The 17,772-nt window shown below is 35.7% G+C and overlaps 1 pseudogene; it reads left to right on the top strand.

The window, feature by feature from the left end:
• The first annotated feature begins 7,300 nt into the window (after positions 1–7,300).
• Positions 7,301–9,052, top strand: LOC118838119 (annotated as a pseudogene).
• The last annotated feature ends 8,720 nt before the right edge of the window (positions 9,053–17,772 follow it).

Below are 17,772 nucleotides of genomic sequence, written 5' to 3'. Positions count from 1 at the left end.
GATCTTAGAGATTTTTAAAAATGCATTATGAAGGAATCTTTGGCTTTGAAGATGATTGTAAAACTACATTCAAAGGGAAATTCTCAATGAATTTGGTCATTTCATTCTGTAAGACTTTATTCTGCTTGACTACGAAAACTGTGTTTTGTTTAAACATTTCATTTCTCCTAACAACAAGCATGGGCCTCTGCATCCACTGGCATAGTTGGCCCATGATTTTAATTGGATCCTTCTCTTGTTATAAATTGTGTTATAAATTGCAACAGAAAGTAAAAGGCAGTTGGGCCTAAAAAAATCTAATTTAAAAAAGTATTCAAATTATCTCTCTTCTATTTCCTGGTCACATCTCTTTTATTCCCAGTGAAATATTTCACATTTTCTTTTAATATTTTTTTCACTTTTTTGACTTTGCTATATTGTTTCTTGAAGTCTTGTGAATTCTTTATCTTCCACTTTCCCAATTCTATTTTTACCGAACTATTTTCTGCATTGAACTTTTGTATTTTTTTCTCCAATTTGGCTAATTCTGCTTTTAAGGAGTTCATTTGTTCAGTGAATTTTTCTATCCCCCTTTCTGTTTGATCTATGCTTTTCTTAAGGTGATTTTTTTCAGTATTTTTTGCATCTGTGGTTCCAAGGTTTTAATTCTATTTTCATAATATTCTTTCTTTCACTCTCATTTGTTTCCTTATTTTTTCCTCTACCACTCTTATCTATTTCTTTAACTCTTCCTGGAATTCTTGCTGTCATTGGGCCTTGTTAGCATCTTTCTTTTAGCTTTTGCTTATAGCTATTTTCACATTATTGTTTTCTGAATTTATATCTTGGACTTCCCTGACACCATATCAGCTTTTTAATGTTAAGTTCTCCTTTTTTGATTGTTTTCTCATTTTTCATGTCTACTTCTTAACTTTCAACTTAATGTTAATGTTTAGTTTTGCTACTGGGAGTGAGGCACTGTGCTAAGCTTCATGCTTTTTCATGCTCTTATTTTTAGAACTCATTCTGTGGGTCTGTAAGTTTTTGGTGCTTCCAAGGTTATATAATAGTGGTCATACCAGTCATAGTAGTCATGGTGTGGTCACTATTCTCTTGGTCTGTGCTCTGGTCAGTACCTAGGAAGAATCAATGCTTCCCTGCCACTGCAAGTACTGCCACACCTCTCAGTCATTGTACTGTGACCAGGGCCCCTGTTTTCTTGGGGTTTTTTGATTTTTAATTTATGGAATAAAACACATTTCTATAGTGTAGAATAATTTTAAAAATTATACATGAAACTGGAAATTTGCTATGTGCAGCATGCTATTCCTTTCAAATATACAAGAAATTTAGCATAAATTTCTTTTTTTCTTCCTTCCCCCCTGCCCTAGGTGTTGCTACCATTAGACAGAAATAGATATATATGTGAAATCATTCTACACATACTTCTATTTATCATTTCTTTCTCTGGATGCAAATAACATCTTTCTTTATATATCCCTTATAGTTAATTTGGATATTTATAATAGACAAAATAGCTTAATCGCTCAATGTTGTCCTTAAAACACTATTGCTGTTACTGTACACAATGTTCTCTTGGTTCTGGTCATTTGCTCTTTATTATTTCCTGTAAGTTATTCAATGTTTATTTTTGTATAATTATTGAGCTCATCATTTCTTTCTTTTTTTCATATGTTGGCATTTATTATTTAAATTAAAGAACAGGTTACGAAGGCGGGGCTGGGAGAGAGGGAAGAAGAGAAGAGACAGGGAGACCAGAGTTTGTCATCTCTGTCTGCTCTAGACAAGGTTGATCCTGATTTCTGAGCCTTGATCCAGGCCACACAAGGAAGCACATGATAAGATGAGGTTCCAGGGAGTACACATTTAGGAAAACATTGGGGGTGGCCAGAGTTCCACATCCAACCAGAGGTGGAGGCTGTGATTCTCCTTGGATCAGCAGCACTGTTTCTTTTTAGGAACGGAGGCATATTCATGAGTTCCATCCCACTTATTTCAGCTCTTATGAAACATTCTTGTAGTAAAAGTCTTTGTGCTAAAGAATTCTTTCATTGCCTCTATAACTTGTGTACTTTGCCTCTAGTTTCTTTGAAAATGCATCCAACTTAGGGCAGAGCCAAGATGGTAGCTGGAAAGCAGGGACTAGCATGAACTCCCCACTGAGCCCTCCAAAAACCTATAAAAAATGGCTCTGAGCGAATTCTAGAACTGCAGAATCCACAAAAAAGCAGAGGGAAGCAGGGCTCCAGCCCAGGACAGCCTGGATGGTCGGTCTCAGGGTGAGGTCTATCCCGCACGGAGCTGGGAGCTGGATCCAGAGTGGAGCAGCGCAGAGCCCAGCGTGAGCGGCAGGAACCAACCAGACCAGGAGCTGGGTGGAGCAGTCCCTAGCTCCCTGAATCAGTGAGCTGCAGCAATTATCAAAGTTCTCAACACACAAACACCAAAGACATCAGAGCAGGTTAGTGGGAAAAGCTGTGGGAGTGGAAGGAGTTCGAAGTTCGGCCACTACCCCTGGGGCAGCGGAGGTGGGGTGGCTACAGAAGTTCAGCAGCAGTTGCTTTCAGCCCCAGTCCCACCTGGTGGGAGGAATTAAGTGGCGGATCAGAGCAGGAGCGCAACAGCCTGCTGAAGATCTAAGTCCAGTCCAGGTTGGGGGTTCTTAGGAAAGGAGGAGTGCTAGTGTGGCAGAGCTGGCACATACCCCCAGGCGAGGAACATAATTCTCTAAACTCTACAAGCAGTCATACCCCACCAAAAAATTCAAGGGTCAAGTTAGTTGGCTGGGAATATGGCCAGCTAGCGAAAACACACCCAAATTCAGTCTCAGACTTTGGATTCTTTCTTTTGTGACAAAGAAAACCAAAAACATACAGCCTAAAGAAGAAAACAAAGTCATAGAGCCTACAAGAAAAGCTTCCAAGAAAAAAATAAACTGTTCCCAGGCCATGAGAGAGCTCAAAAAGGATTTGGAAAAACAATTTAGAGAAGTAGAGGAAAAATTAGGAAGAGAAATGAGAAGGATGCGAGAAAACCATGAAAAACAAGTCAATGACTTGCTAAAGGAGACCCAAAAAAATACTGAAAAATACACTGAAGAAAACAACACCTTAATAAATAGATTAACTCAAATGGCAAAAGGGTTCCAAAAAGCCAATGAGGAGAAGAATGCCTTGAAAGGCAGAATTAGCCAAATGGAAAAGGAGGTCCAAAAGACCACTGAAGAAAATACTACTTTAAAAATTAGATTGGAGCAAGTAGAAGCTAGTGACTTTATGAGAAATCAAGATATTATAAAACAGAACCAAAGAATAAAAAATGGAAGACAATGTGAAATATCTCCTTGGAAAAACCACTGACCTGGAAAATAGATCCAGGAGAGATAATTTAGAAATTATTGGACTACCTGAAAGCCATGATCAAAAAAAGAGCCTAGATATCATCTTTCAAGAAATAATGGAGTACTGCCCTGATATTCAAGAGCCACAGGGCAAAATAGAAATTGAAAGAATCCATCAATCACCTTCTCAAATAGATCCCAAAAAGAAATCTCCTAGGAATATTGTTGCCAAATTCCAGAGCTGCCAGATCAAGGAGAAAATACTGCAAGCAGCCAGTAAGAAATAATTTGAGTATCATGGAAACCCAATCAGAATAACCCAAGATCTGGCAGCTTCTACATTAAGAGATCGAAGGGCTTGGAATGTGATATTCCGGAGGTCAATGGAGCTAGGATTAAAACTTAGAATCACCTACCCAGCAAACCTGAGTATCATGCTCCAAGTCAAAATATGGATTTTCTATAAAATAGAGGACTTTCAAGCTTTCTCAGTGAAAAGACTAGAACTGAATAGAAAATGTGACTTTCCAACACAAGATTCAAGAGAAGCATGAAAAGGTAATCAAGAAACAGAAATTTCAAGGGACTTACTAAAGTTGAACTGTTTTGTTAACATTCCTACATGGAAAGATGACATGTATGATTCATGAGACCTCAGTATAAGGGTAGCTGAAGGGAATATGCATATATGTGTATATATATATATATATATACATGTTTATGTATATATACATATATAAGTGAATGTGTGTGTACGTATATATCTGTGAGTGTGTGTGTGTGTGTGTGTGTGTGTATTTGTGTGTGTGTGTGTGTGTGTGTATAAAAGAGAGAGAGGGCAGACACAGGGTGATTTGAAGGTGAAGGGAAGATATCTAAAAGAAATAAAATCAACTTAAGGAATGAGAGAGCAACATACTGAGAGAGGGAGATAGGGAGAGATAGAATGGGGTGGATTATCTCGCATATAGGTGGCAAGAGGAAGCAGTTCTGTGGGAGGAGGGGAGAGGGCAGGTGAGGGGGGAGTGAGTGAACCTTGCTCTCATCAGATTTGGCCTGAGGAGGGAATACCATACATACTCAATTGGGTGTCCTAACCCACAGGAAAGAAGAGGGAAGAAGATAAAATAATAAAAGTGTGGGATGATGGAGGGGAGGGCAGATGGGGGTAGAGGTAATCAAAAACAAACACTTTGGAAAGGGGACAGGGTCAAGGGAGAAAATTCAATACAGCGGAATGGGTTGGGATGGAGCAAACTATAGTTAGTCTTTCACAACATGAGTATTGTGGAAGGGTTATACATAATGATACACATGTGCCCTATGTTGAATTCCTTCACTTCTTAGGGAGGGTGGGTGAGAAGGGAAGAGGGGAGAGAATTTGGAACTCAAAGTTTTAAAAACAGATGTTCAAAAACAAAAAAAAAAGTTTTTACATGCAACTAGAAAATAAGATATGCAGGCAATGAGGCATAGAAATTGATCTTGCCTTACAAGAAAGGAAGGGAAAAGAGGATGTGGGGGTGGTGATAGAGGGGAGAGCTGACTGGGGAACAGGGCAACCAGAATATATGCCATATTGGAGTGGGGAGGAGGGTAAAAATGGGGAGAAAATTTGTAATTCAAACTCTTGTGAAAATCAATGCTGAAAACTAAATATGTTAAATAAATAAATTTAAATAAAAAAATGAGATTGGAGCAAGTGGAAGTTAGTGACTTGATGAGAAATCAAGATATTCTAAAACAGAAACAAAGGAATGGCAAAATTGAAGACAATGTGAAATATCTCATTGGAAAAACCACTGAGCTGGAAAATAGATCCAGGAGAGAAAATTTAAAAATTATTGGACTACATGAAAGCCATGATCACAAAAAGAGCCTAGATATCATCTTTCAAGAAATTATCAAGGAGATCTGCCTTGATATTGTAGAGCCACAGGGCAAAATAGAAATTGAAAGAATCCATCAATCGTCTCCTCAAATAGATCCCAAAAAGAAATCTCCTAGGAATATTGTCACCCAATTCCAGAGCTCCCAGATCAAGGAGAAAATACTTCAAGCAGCCAGAAAGAAACAATTTGAGTAATGTGGAAACATAATCAGAATAATCCAAGATCTAGCAGCTTCTACATTAAGAGACCGAAGGGCTTGGAGTATGATATTCTGGAGGTCAATGGAGCTAGGATTAAAACCAAGAATCACCTACCCAGCAAAACTGAGTATCATGTTCCAAGGCAAAATATGGATTTTCAATAAAATAGAGGACTTTTAGGCTTTCTCACCAAAAAGACCCTAGCTGAATAGAAAATTTGACTTTCAAACATAAGAATCAAGAGAAGCATGAAAAGTTAATCAAGAAAAAGAACAAGAAAAAGAAATTGCAAGGGACTTACTGAAGTTGAACTGTTTGTTTACATTCCTACATGGAAAGATGATGTGTATGATTCATGAGACCTCAGTATGAGGGTAGCTGAAGGGAATATTCATATATATATATATATATATATATATATACACACACACACACACACACACACACACACACACACACACACACACACATATATACACACACACATATATATGTTTAGGTATATATATATGTATATATAAGTGAATGTGTATGTATATATGTATGTATGTGTGTATATATATATACACACATATATATGTATATATATATGTATATATATATTGAGAGAGAGAGAGAAAGAGAGAGAGAGGTCACAGGGTGAGTTGAAGATGAAGGGAAGATATCTAAAAGAAATAAAATCAGATTAAGGGATGAGAGAAGAATATATTGAGAGAGGGAGAGATAGGATGGGGTTGATTATCTCGCATAAAGGTGGCAAGAGTAAGCAGTTCTGTGGGAGGAGGGGAGAGGGCAGGTGAGAGGGGAATGAGTGAATTTTGCTCTCATCAGATTTGGCCAGAGGAGGAAATACCATACATACTCAATTGGGTGTCCTAACCCACAGGAAAGAAGAGGGAAGAAGATAAAATAATAAAAGTGTGGGATGATGGAGGGGAGGGCAGATGGGGGTAGAGGTAATCAAAAAGAAACACTTTCAAAAAGGGACAGTGTCAAGGGAGAAAATTCAATGAAGTGCGATGGGTTGGGAAGGAGCAAAATATAGTTAGTCTTTCACAACATGAGTATTATAGAAGGGTTATACATAATGATACACATGTGGCCTATGTTGAATTGCTTGACTTCTTAGGGAGGGTGGGTGGGAAGGGAAGAGGGGTGAGAATTTGGAACTCAAAGTTTTAAAAACAGATGTTCAAAAACAACAAAAATTTTGCATGCAACTAGAAAATAAGATACACATTCAATGGGGTGTAGAAATTTATCTTGCCCTACAAGCAAGGAAGGAGACAGGGGATGGGAGGGGAGTGGGGTGACAGATGGGAGGGCTGACTGGGAAACAGGGCAACCAGAATATATGCCATCTTGGAGTGGAGGGGAGGGTAGAAATGGGGAGAAAATTTGTAATTCAAACTCTTGTGAAAATCAATGCTGAAAACTAAATATATTAACTAACTAACTAACTAACCAAATAAATAAATAAATAAATGAACAGATCCATAAATAAATATATTGAAAGACGGATAAATAAATGAATAAATGAATGAATGAATAAGTAAATAAATAAATAGATAAATAAATAAATAAAAAGAAAATGCATCCAACTTGTAAGCTGCCTGCTCAAGAGCTGCTACTTGCTCCTCAATTAAAGTGATCTGATCCATATAAGGCTGAAGTACTCCATATATCTGTTTAAGTCCTTTAGGCTTTAGGTTTCTACTTATGTTTACTGCAATAGCTTTTATTTCTAGATACTTCAAGGTAGTCAGTTATTCATATTTTCCAGAAGTTTATGCTGTTCACTGGTGGCTCTCTGCTCACCGATCAGGTACATGGCCATTTTGGAGAACATGTCCGGGCACAACGCCATGATGTCCACCTTGGCAGCCTCTGTGGCCTCCTCAGCCATGTCCATCATGGCATTGTGTAGGCCTGGAAAGGGAGGAAGAAGAAAAGATGGAGGGAAGGATAGAGATGGGGAAGACAGGGAGAAGGAGGGTAGGAAGAGAGAGGGAGGTGAGGGGAGAGGAGAAGGAAGAGGAGCAAAAGGGAAGGGTGAAGTTGGAGAGGGACATAAAAGGAGGGGGTTATGAGGGGTGGCAGATCGCCTTCTGAGCTCATCATTTTTTATAACACAGTAGTATTACATCACAATCATAAACCACAACTTGTTCAGCTATTGTCTAATTGATGGACATCCCAGCAATTTCCAATTCTTTACCATCACAGAGAGCTGCTATGAACATTTTAGATATATAACTTCTTTTCTTTTCCCCTAATAATCTTTGGAAATAGATGAAGTAGTGGAATAGTTGGTCAAAGAATATGGGTAGTCTAATAACTCTTTGGGCATAATTCCATGTTGCTCTCCATACTGGTCAAATCATTTGATTCAATGAATTAGTGTCCCAGCTATTCCACATCTTCTTCAACATCTGTTACTTTCCCCTTCCACATTTTACACAATCTGGTAGGTATAAAATTATATCTCAACATTGTTTTAATCTGAATTTCTCTAACCAACAATGATTTAGAGCAATTTGATGTGGCTAAACATTATATTGATTTCTTCATTGGAAAACTGCCTGTTCATATGTTTGACCACTTATCAACTGGGGAATGACTCATATTTTTTATAGATTTTGCAAAGTCCTTTACATATTTTAGATATCAGAACTTTATCTGATAAACTGTCTATAAAATTTTCCCCAGTTTTCTGCTTTTGTACCAAGAATCTCAGCAATTCAATGACCTAAAATAATTTAAAAAAAACTCAGGATGGAAAATAAGGAAGGAACAACAGTGAAGAGCCAGAATACCAACCAAGGCAGACTACATGGGATAACAAAGTAGAGGAAATAGCATAAAGGCCACTAATAAAACAAACTTAAGACAAAGAAAACATCTAAAAGAGACACCAAAGACACTGATCAATAAGATTTAAACTTTGGGACAAAAACATACATAGCACATTGCACCTGTGAAATGAATACCTCCTTGATGGTACTACTGTAACAAAGTGTTTGTATACCTTCTGTAGAATTTGCCCAACAAAATAAACTTTCTTATACAATTGTACTCATCAGAATTATCAGTTGCCATACATTGGTCATGACAGAACAATGCAAGATATCTTTTATAAATTGCTATCGGATCTCCAAGAAGCAGAAATGAGGAAACAGGGAATTCTGTCACAAATTAGGCATGGAAGTGTCAGGCAACATTAAAGGAGAGTTTAACTCTGCAAAGCAAAACTTTGACATACATTGAAATGGTGAAATAAAAGCTAATGACAGTTCTAACAAAGAAACATCAGAAGAAAAACAAGAAGAAGATAATGACTACCACATAAATGATGAATAGGTAAGCCTCTGCCTAGAATACAATAGTAGCAAATTATGTGGATTGAAATGGAAATGGATCTACTACTTAGCAACATTATTGCATCTAAAGAAATCCATTGCCCCAAAATTTAAATTTTCTTCTTTCATTGAGCTGGACATATTATTCAATGAAGAAATTCTTGGCAAGACCACATCCTCAAATTTGTAGTTGTTACCAGATGGAGATTTAAGAAAGCACTTATTGTACTACATTATGGTCCCAAAATAGACTTGCTCTAAGAGAACCTTAGTGTCCTTTGGAAAAATGGGTTTTCCCCCAATAACTATCAGCAGTAACATTCTCAGTGCATCAATTAATTAATATCATATGATGCAGTAGAATTATTCTGGACAACCAGTGACCTAAACGTACATCATACTTCAGGTCTTTCTTCTCTGTGACATAGGAACCAGATTTATAAAAGAAAATATTTAACTCTTTTTGTATTAAAAAATCAAAACTGAACAAGATGTTACCAGCACTAAGTTTACAGGCAATGAAGATACTTCACAATTTTATTTCTCTGAATGGCATTTGTCTCTTTATTGAAATATCACACGACAGATAAATAAATGTAATCATGATATTAATGTCACTTTCCTGGGGTGAAAAAGTAACTTGACAATGCAAGTTTCAGTGTACCTGGAGAAAGGTAGCCAGGAACACAAAGGGATCCTAAATAATACTTTGCTCTTCTATTGATATTTGTGTATCTATAATCTCTGTCTGGAGGCTACTTTTTAACTACACAGTCAGTGAGAAGAACCTATAATAAAATGATCCAATATTCCAATATTTTTCTGAGGCCCTTCTATACAATATCATCACAACTCTCCTAAAAGGAAGCTCCCTAGCCTCTGCCATATGAGAACATTTTTCTGGGGCACATTGTTCTTGTCAGTCACAAAATCTGCTTCTATGAGTTCAAGCTATCAGTCTTGATAGAATACAAATTCCTAGAAGCTATATTCTGTTCATTTTTTCTCATCTCTAGTGCCTAATAAAATGATTATATGTTTAGACAGATATTTAATAAATACCTGTAGGATATTGATTATGAAGGGCCACACTATGGTTCTTGAGGCTGATTTTCTACTTTTTTCTTTCAATGTTTCTGTTGTTTATATTTCTTGTTTTATAATTGAGTTATTGTCTTTCATCTGACCGATTTTGACATTTGGGGCATATTGGTTATTTAAGGAGCTCCTTCATAATCAATTCTTTTCTAAGGTGATATTTCCCCTGCCATAATCCTGTCTAGCATTTCTTTCAATGTATCTTGTTTCACTTTTTTTCAGTTTATTACTGCAGTTCCTATATCCAGGGGATTTTTTTCCCTCTGATTGTTATGGAGTTGTTATCAACCTTGAGTTTATCCCTTGTGAGTCTCTAAAACAAAGGTACTCCATCATGGTCGTTGGAGTTTACTTTGCTTTGCTTATAAGGATGAAAAGGGACATGGCTGTGTTTGGGTCATGTTCCACAACTAAATAGTGTATAACTGAATGATGTGGGCAAAAACTGCCTGATTCTGGGTAAAAAGGGACATGGTACTTTTTTAATGTATTCTAGGGAAATAGGGGCTTTCTTCTTGTCAGAGAATTTAGAGACCTCTTCTTGTTGTCGGCACTACTTGGGATCTGTATTATCTTTTTCGGTTGGTTCAGGGTTCACTCTGTAATTGAGTTCCTACCACAAGATTCAAACTGCTAAATGTCAATTTGCCTAGGGCCTTTCTTCTGTAGCTTGACTGGTGGTCATTGGCTGAGTTGGGGCTCGATAGGATTGAAAAATCATCAGGAGGAGGTGGAGCCAAGATGGTGGAGAGAAACCAGGTTGTTGCCTGAGCTCTCACCAGTTTCTCTCAGAAACAACATTAAACAGATTCTCTAAACAGATTCTGGAGCAATAGAACCCACAAAAAAAGAAGTGAACAATTTTCCAGCTTAAGACAAATTAAAGGGACTTCAAGAAATGTCTGTCTCACTCAGGAGGAAGGTATCTGGGCAAGTCAGTGGGAGGCCCTTAACCACAGCCAAGATCAACAATTGAGGGCCCTTGGTCCTTTTTCAGCAGGCCAGTGGCACAATAGGCCAACTATGAGGCCTCAAACCCCAGTGCAGAAATCAATTTGTGTTCCCTGGTATCACAGCACAACAGGCACAACTAAGCTGCAAGTAACTGAAGCCCCTGTATGGAAAGACAGTGACCAGGCCCCTGACCCCCAGCAAAGAAGATTGGGACAGTGCCACCTGTGTACTAAGAGCAGTCATGAAATAGGATAAAAATGAGGAAGAAACAGAAAAGAGCCCTGACCATAGAAATCTACTATGGAAACAAGGAAAATCAAAACACAAACTCAGAAGAGGAAAACAATGTAAAAATGTACATGTGAGAAGTCACAAAAAGAATAAGAATTGGTCTCACAAAAACCCTCTTGGAAGTGTTCAAAAAGGTTTTTAAAAATGAAATAAGAGAGATAGAAGAAAAATTAGAAAAATAAATGAGAGGCAGATGAGTTATGAAAAAATAAGTCAATAACTCGGAAAAGGAAGCACAAAAAATAGAATTACTGAATGAAAAAAAAAAAAAAAACAAAAGTCCACTGAAGCATACAGCTCCTTGAAAAGTAGAGTTGTTCAAATGAAAAGGGAGGTACAAAAGCTAACTAAAGAAAATGGTTCCTTAAAAATTTGAACTGGGCAAGTGGAAGCTAATGACTCTATGAGACATCAAGAATCAGTCAAACAAAATCAAAAGATTGAGAAGACAGAAAAAATGTAAAATATCTCACTGGAAAACAACAGATATGGAAAAAAAGATCCCACAGAGATCATTTAAAAATTATTGTACTATCTGAAAACCATGATAAGAGAGGGGGGGAGAGAGAGAGAGAGAGAGAGAGAGAGAGAGAGAGAGAAAGAGAGAAAGAGAGAGAGAGAGAGAAAGACTTGACAACATCTTTAAAGAAATATCTAGGAAAACTGCCCTGATATGCTAGAATCAGAGGGTAACAGTCATTAAAAGAATCCCCCAGTCACCTCCTGAAAGGGATCCTAAAGTGAAATCTCTGAGGAATACTGTAGACAAGTACCAGAATTATAAGGTCAAGGAAAAAATATTGCAAGGAGCCAGAAAGAAACCATGCAAGCCAAAGTCAGGACTACACAGAACTTAGCAGATTCTATATTAAAGCACTGGAGGGCTTTGAATATGATATTCCACAAATAAAAGGAGCTTGGATTACAACCGAGAATCAACTACTCAGCAAAACTGAGCATAATCTTTTGGAGGAAAAAAAGGATATTCAGTGAAATAGAGGACATACAAACTTTCCTGATGAAAAGACCAGAGATGAACAGGAAATTTAATCTTCAAATACAAGAATAAAGAGTAGCATAAAAAGGTAAAGAGGAAAGAAAAAAATGCTGTCCAATGAGATTGAACTGTGTACATCCATACATGGCATAACGGTACTTGTAACACTTCAGAGAAGGAGTATATATAGAGAGAAGGTGTGGGAATAAGGCAACTTTTATGTGATAATATAAAAAAATTAAGAGGTGAACAAAAGGATTGTACTGGAAGAAGAGTAAATGGGGAGGCAGAACAGGGCTAATTATACCAAATAAAGAGGCACAAAAGACTTATTAGAGTAGAGGAAAAGAATGGAGGAAGCAAGCATTGTTTGAACCTTACTCTCATCAGATTTAAGTCAAAGACAGAATAATATATACACTCAGTTAGATATAGAAATTTATCTTACACTTAAGGGAAATAGAAGGGAAAAGGGAAAGAAAAGGGAAGGGAGTGGATAAAATGGAGGGTAAGTTGAAGGACGTAAGAAATAAAATACTGGTGAGGAAGGACAGTGTGAAAGGAGAGAGAAAAGTATAAGGAGGGGTCAAATAGAATTACAGTTATTAATCATAATTGTGAATGTGAATGGCATGAACTCACCCATAAAATGGAAGTGTATGCAAGAGCGGATTTAAAAACATAATGCTACAATATGTTGCTTACAGGAAACACATTTGAAGCAGAGAGATACCCACAGACTAAAGATGAAAGGTTGGAGCACAATATATCATGCTTCAGCTGAAGTAAAAAAAAAAAAAAAAGCAGGAGTAGCAATCTTGATCTCAGATGAAAAAAGCAAAAAAGAGATCTAAAAAAAGGAAACTACATCTTGTTAAAAGGTACCATAGACAATGAAGTAATATCAATATTAAACATATATGCATCAAGTGGTATAGCATTGAAATTCTTAGAGGAAAGTCAAAGAAGTTACAGGAAGAAATAGGCAACAAAATTATTCTAATGGGGGACATCAACCCCCTTCTCTCAGAAATAGATGCATCTATCCATGAAATAAAGAGAAGTTAAGTAGGTGAACAGAATTTTAGAAAAGTTAGATATGGTAGATCTCTGAAGCAAATTAGATGGAAACACAGAGGAATACGCATTCTTTTTTTCTCAGCAGTATACAGCACCTACACAAAAAATGACAATTTATTAGAGCGTAAAAACCTCACAGTCAAATGCAGAAAGGCAAAAATACTAAATGCATCCATTTAAGACTATGATGTAATCAGAACTATATGTAATAAAGGGCCATTGACAGAGGCTAAAAAATAATTGGAAACTAAATAAACTTATCCTAAAGAATGAGCAAGTCAAACAACAAATCATAGAAACAATAACTTCATCCAAGAGAACCCCAAAAATGAGACAACATACCAATAATTAAAGGACGCAGCAAAAACAATTAATAGAGGAAAACTTATATATTTAAATGCTTACATGAATGAAATAGAGAAAGAGGAGATCAATGAATTGGGCATACAACTCAAAGACCTTGAAAAGAACAAATTAAAATGTCCAATTAAATACCAAATTAGAAATTCTGAAAACCAAAGGACAGATTAATGCAATTGAAATTAAGAAACTATTGCAGAAATAAATAAAACTAAGGGCTGGTTTTACCAAAAAAAAATAGATAAATCTTTGGTTAATTAGATTTTAGAAACAATAATTTTTGTAAGGCTTGTTTTGAAAAATCAATACTGAAACCCATAGTTTTAGCTATGTGAATACGTAACTTCTAAACTATCCAATTGCAAAATGTGTTTTGGATGACAATGTTCATTAGGCTAAGGGGAATGTAATTACAGCAGACAACAATACCTTTCTGCAGGTAACATTTCATTTTGTCACTCATAAAATTAAATCTTCATAAAGAAACATTCACCAAATTTGGATAAAGGTGACCTTGATAATGTCTGAGGATCGTGAGTAATTAGATAAGAGATTTCATATGATAGAATATTTTTCACAACTCAGCTACCTTTTCATTTTAATTTATAGGGAGTTCATGTGTCATCTAATAGAGTCTAATTCCTTTGAATTTACCTAAATATTTTTTTTTATGTTTAGAAAAGAATACTCCAACAGGTTATACCAAAGGGAACCAAAACTATGCCTACCCTTTGATACAGCAGTATCACTACTAAGTCTGTATCCTAAAGAGATCATAAAAAATAGGAAAGGACCCACAAGTACAAAAATATTTATAACAGCTCTTTTTTATGGTGGCATAGAATTTTAAATTGAGGGGATGACCATCAGTTGGGGCATAACTGAACAAGTTGTGGCGTATGAATATAATGGAATACTATTGTGTTATAAGAAGCGATGAGCAGGCAGATTTCAGAAAAACCTGAAAGGACTTACCTTTTGTTTTGATTATTCTTTTACAATATTCCAAATGTGGAAATTTGTTTAATATGATTGCACGTATATATCCTATATCAAACTGCTTCTGTCTTGGTGTTGGGGGAGTGAAGGGAGGGAGGGAGAAAAAATTGAAACTCAAAATCTTATTAAAGTAAATGCTGAAAACTATCTTTACATTTAACTGGGGGGAAAAAGAAAATACTATTAATTGGGAAAAATAAATTTAATTTAATTTAATTTTAAAGTAGAGTTCAAGGTCTTGTAAAATGCTGGATGATGTATGTCAAATGGTTTGAATTTAGTTACGATGAATTGAAATTTAATTAAATTTAAGTATAAGGTCAAGTGTACAGGATTTCCCTTTTTAAGTACTGAGTAATAAAACTGACTATGTGGTGGATATATGGGAGGGAAAGTAATACTAACAAGGAAGTGGAGAGTACCACATGCACATTTTAAATGCTTGATAAATTTTCCCAGATCTGGAATCTCCAATTTCAATTGATCTATGATGTAGGATACTGTCCATGTTTCTGGGACTGGTTTTTCCATATGAGGAAAAAAGAATTTTGGAATCTCTTTGTGTAATATGGAGAACAGAGAATCTGTGAATTCAATGTACTTTCTAAGTCAAAATAATTTTACTCAAAAATATAATATGCAAATTCAGTGATTATTAAGTTTATGTAAAGCAAATTTTCTGGGATGGAAAATATAAGGAGAATATGATGGAAAGGAAGAAAAAGACTAAAATATGTTACTTTATTTAATATCCTACTTTTTACTTCATCATAAAGGTTGTGTGTATTTTGCTATCCTTGCCTTGGAAATGTATAGACCTCTGTTCTTCATAGTAAAAGTTGAAGTTTTTAAAAAAAAATTCTCAATTTAAAATTTTAATTCTTTTTTTTTTGTTAAAGTTACTTGATATCTAGCAATGTGTCTGGTTTTGCTATAAAATTTCCATTAGTGAATAGGTACATTTGTGAAGAGAGAAAGGTAGAAATGTAAGTTTTCAGTGTCTCTTATTATCCAATAAGCCATTTGTCAGATGGCATTGGCTATGCTGTGATACCTCATACTACTAAACCCTTACCAAAAAAAAAAAAAAAAAAAACATAGAGAGAGAAAAATGTCATTCAAAAAAAAAAAGTTTTGCTCTTGTTCCAGAACTGCTTCTCTCTGAGTATGCCTAGTTGGCAGTCAGTCAACAAGCCGTTATTAAATACTTATTATTTCCCAAAACGTAAGACTCTAATATCTCCTTTGACAAAAGAAAAAATAGGGAATCTATATAGTAGGTGTCATGCTTTGCATTTCTTCATGACTGATATGGAGAATCATAAAATCAGGAAGAAATTCTTGGATTGGAAGGACACAGTGAACAGGAAGGTCATTTGAAGGTCTCTCTCAAAACATTAAAAGATATCTCAGTATTATGGTATGATCTGTTAAAATATTCCTTTCTAAACATAAAAAAGCATTTATGCAAATTCAAAGGAATTAGACTCTATCAGATGACACACAAACTCCCTATGAATTAAAATGAAAAGGTAACTGAAATATGAAAAATATTCTATCATATGAGATCTCACCTAATTATTGATGATTCTCAGGGTTTATTAAGGTCATCTTTATCCAAATTTGGGGAATATTTCTGTATGAAGATTTAATTTTATGAAAAATAAAATGAAATGTTACCTGCAGAGAGGTATTGTTGTCTGCTTGTAATCATATTCTCCTGAGCCTAATGAATAGTGTTATCCATAACCCATGTTACAATTGGATAGTTTGGAAACTACCTATTCGCATAGCTAAAACTATGGGTTCCAGCACTGATTTTTCAAAAAAAACCTTTACATTTTTGTTTTGACCCTATATCTAATTTTTATTGTCTTTTTTGAATACAATTAAATACACAAGAAAAAAAATAAAGGTGAAAATAGTATGTTTTGATCTGCATTCAGACTCCATAATTCTTTCTCTACATTTGGATAGCATTTTCCATCCTGAGTTTTTTTTAATTATTTTAGGTCATCACATTGCTGAGAAGAGCTAAGTCTATCATAGTTGATCATTGCATGATGTTGCTGTTACTGTGTTTAATGTTCTCCTATTTCTGCTCACTTCACTCAGCATCAGTTCATATAAGTCTTCCCATGTCTTTCTGAAATCCATCTGCTCATCATTTCTTATGGAATAATAATAACATTGCACTACATTAATATGCCACAACTTATTCAGCCATTCCCCAGTTGATGGGAATCTTCTCAATATCAAATCTTAGCCACCACAAAAAGAGCCACTATAAATATTTTTGTATCTGTGGATTGTTTTTTTTTCCCTTTTTTATTATCTTTTTTGGGATATAAACCTACTAGTGGTACTGTTGGATCAACTTTGGGCTTAGTTCCAAATTGCTGTCCAGTGACTGACTCAGTTCACAAAAAGGAATTGCTTTCTTCAGTGAGCTTTTGTACAACCTTTTCCATTTGGCCAATTGTATTTTTAAGGCGTTTTTCTCTTCAGTAAAATTTTGTATCTTTTTTTTCCATTTAGCGAATTCTTCTTTTCAAGGAATTCTTATCTTCATTGGACTTTTATGTCTCTATTATCATTTGCCCTATTCTGGTTTTAAAGGTGTTATTTTCTTCAGCACTTTTTTTCTCACAACACTCATTTCTCTTCCCAATTCTTTCTTCTACCTCTCTTACTTGAATTTGAAAATCCTTTTTGAGTTCTTCAATGACATGAGACCAATTAATATTTTTCTTTGAGGCTTTGGATGCAAGAATTTTGACATTGTCATCTTTTGAGGGTGTGTTTTGATTTTCTTTATCACTATAGTAACTTTCTATAGTAAAAAAAAAATTGTTGTTTGGTCATTTTTCAGCTTATTTTTTGACTTTTAATGCTATGATAAGGTGAAGTTCTGCTTCCCACATGGAAAAGGCACTGTCCCAAATTTCAGGGTTTTCGTGTGTGTGTGTGTGTGTGTGTGTGCGTGCAGCTACTTTCAGAGGTAATTCTTGGGACTTGTAAGTTTTTGGCTCTTCAAGGTTGTATGATCTAGGCAAAGTTATATTTGCTACTGTCCTGTATTGTGCACTGGTTTATGACTGACCACAAGCACTGTTTTCAACCCCAGAACTGTGACCAGAGTCCCTGTTACCCTGTAGTTGCAAGCTCTGCTGCACTAGTGTTCCTCCTCACACTGGGACTA

Source organism: Trichosurus vulpecula, chromosome 1 (assembly GCF_011100635.1).
Source record: "Trichosurus vulpecula isolate mTriVul1 chromosome 1, mTriVul1.pri, whole genome shotgun sequence".
Taxonomy (NCBI): domain Eukaryota; kingdom Metazoa; phylum Chordata; class Mammalia; order Diprotodontia; family Phalangeridae; genus Trichosurus; species Trichosurus vulpecula.
Note: the sequence above shows the minus strand (reverse complement) of the source record. Positions and strands in the feature narration are given on the sequence as shown.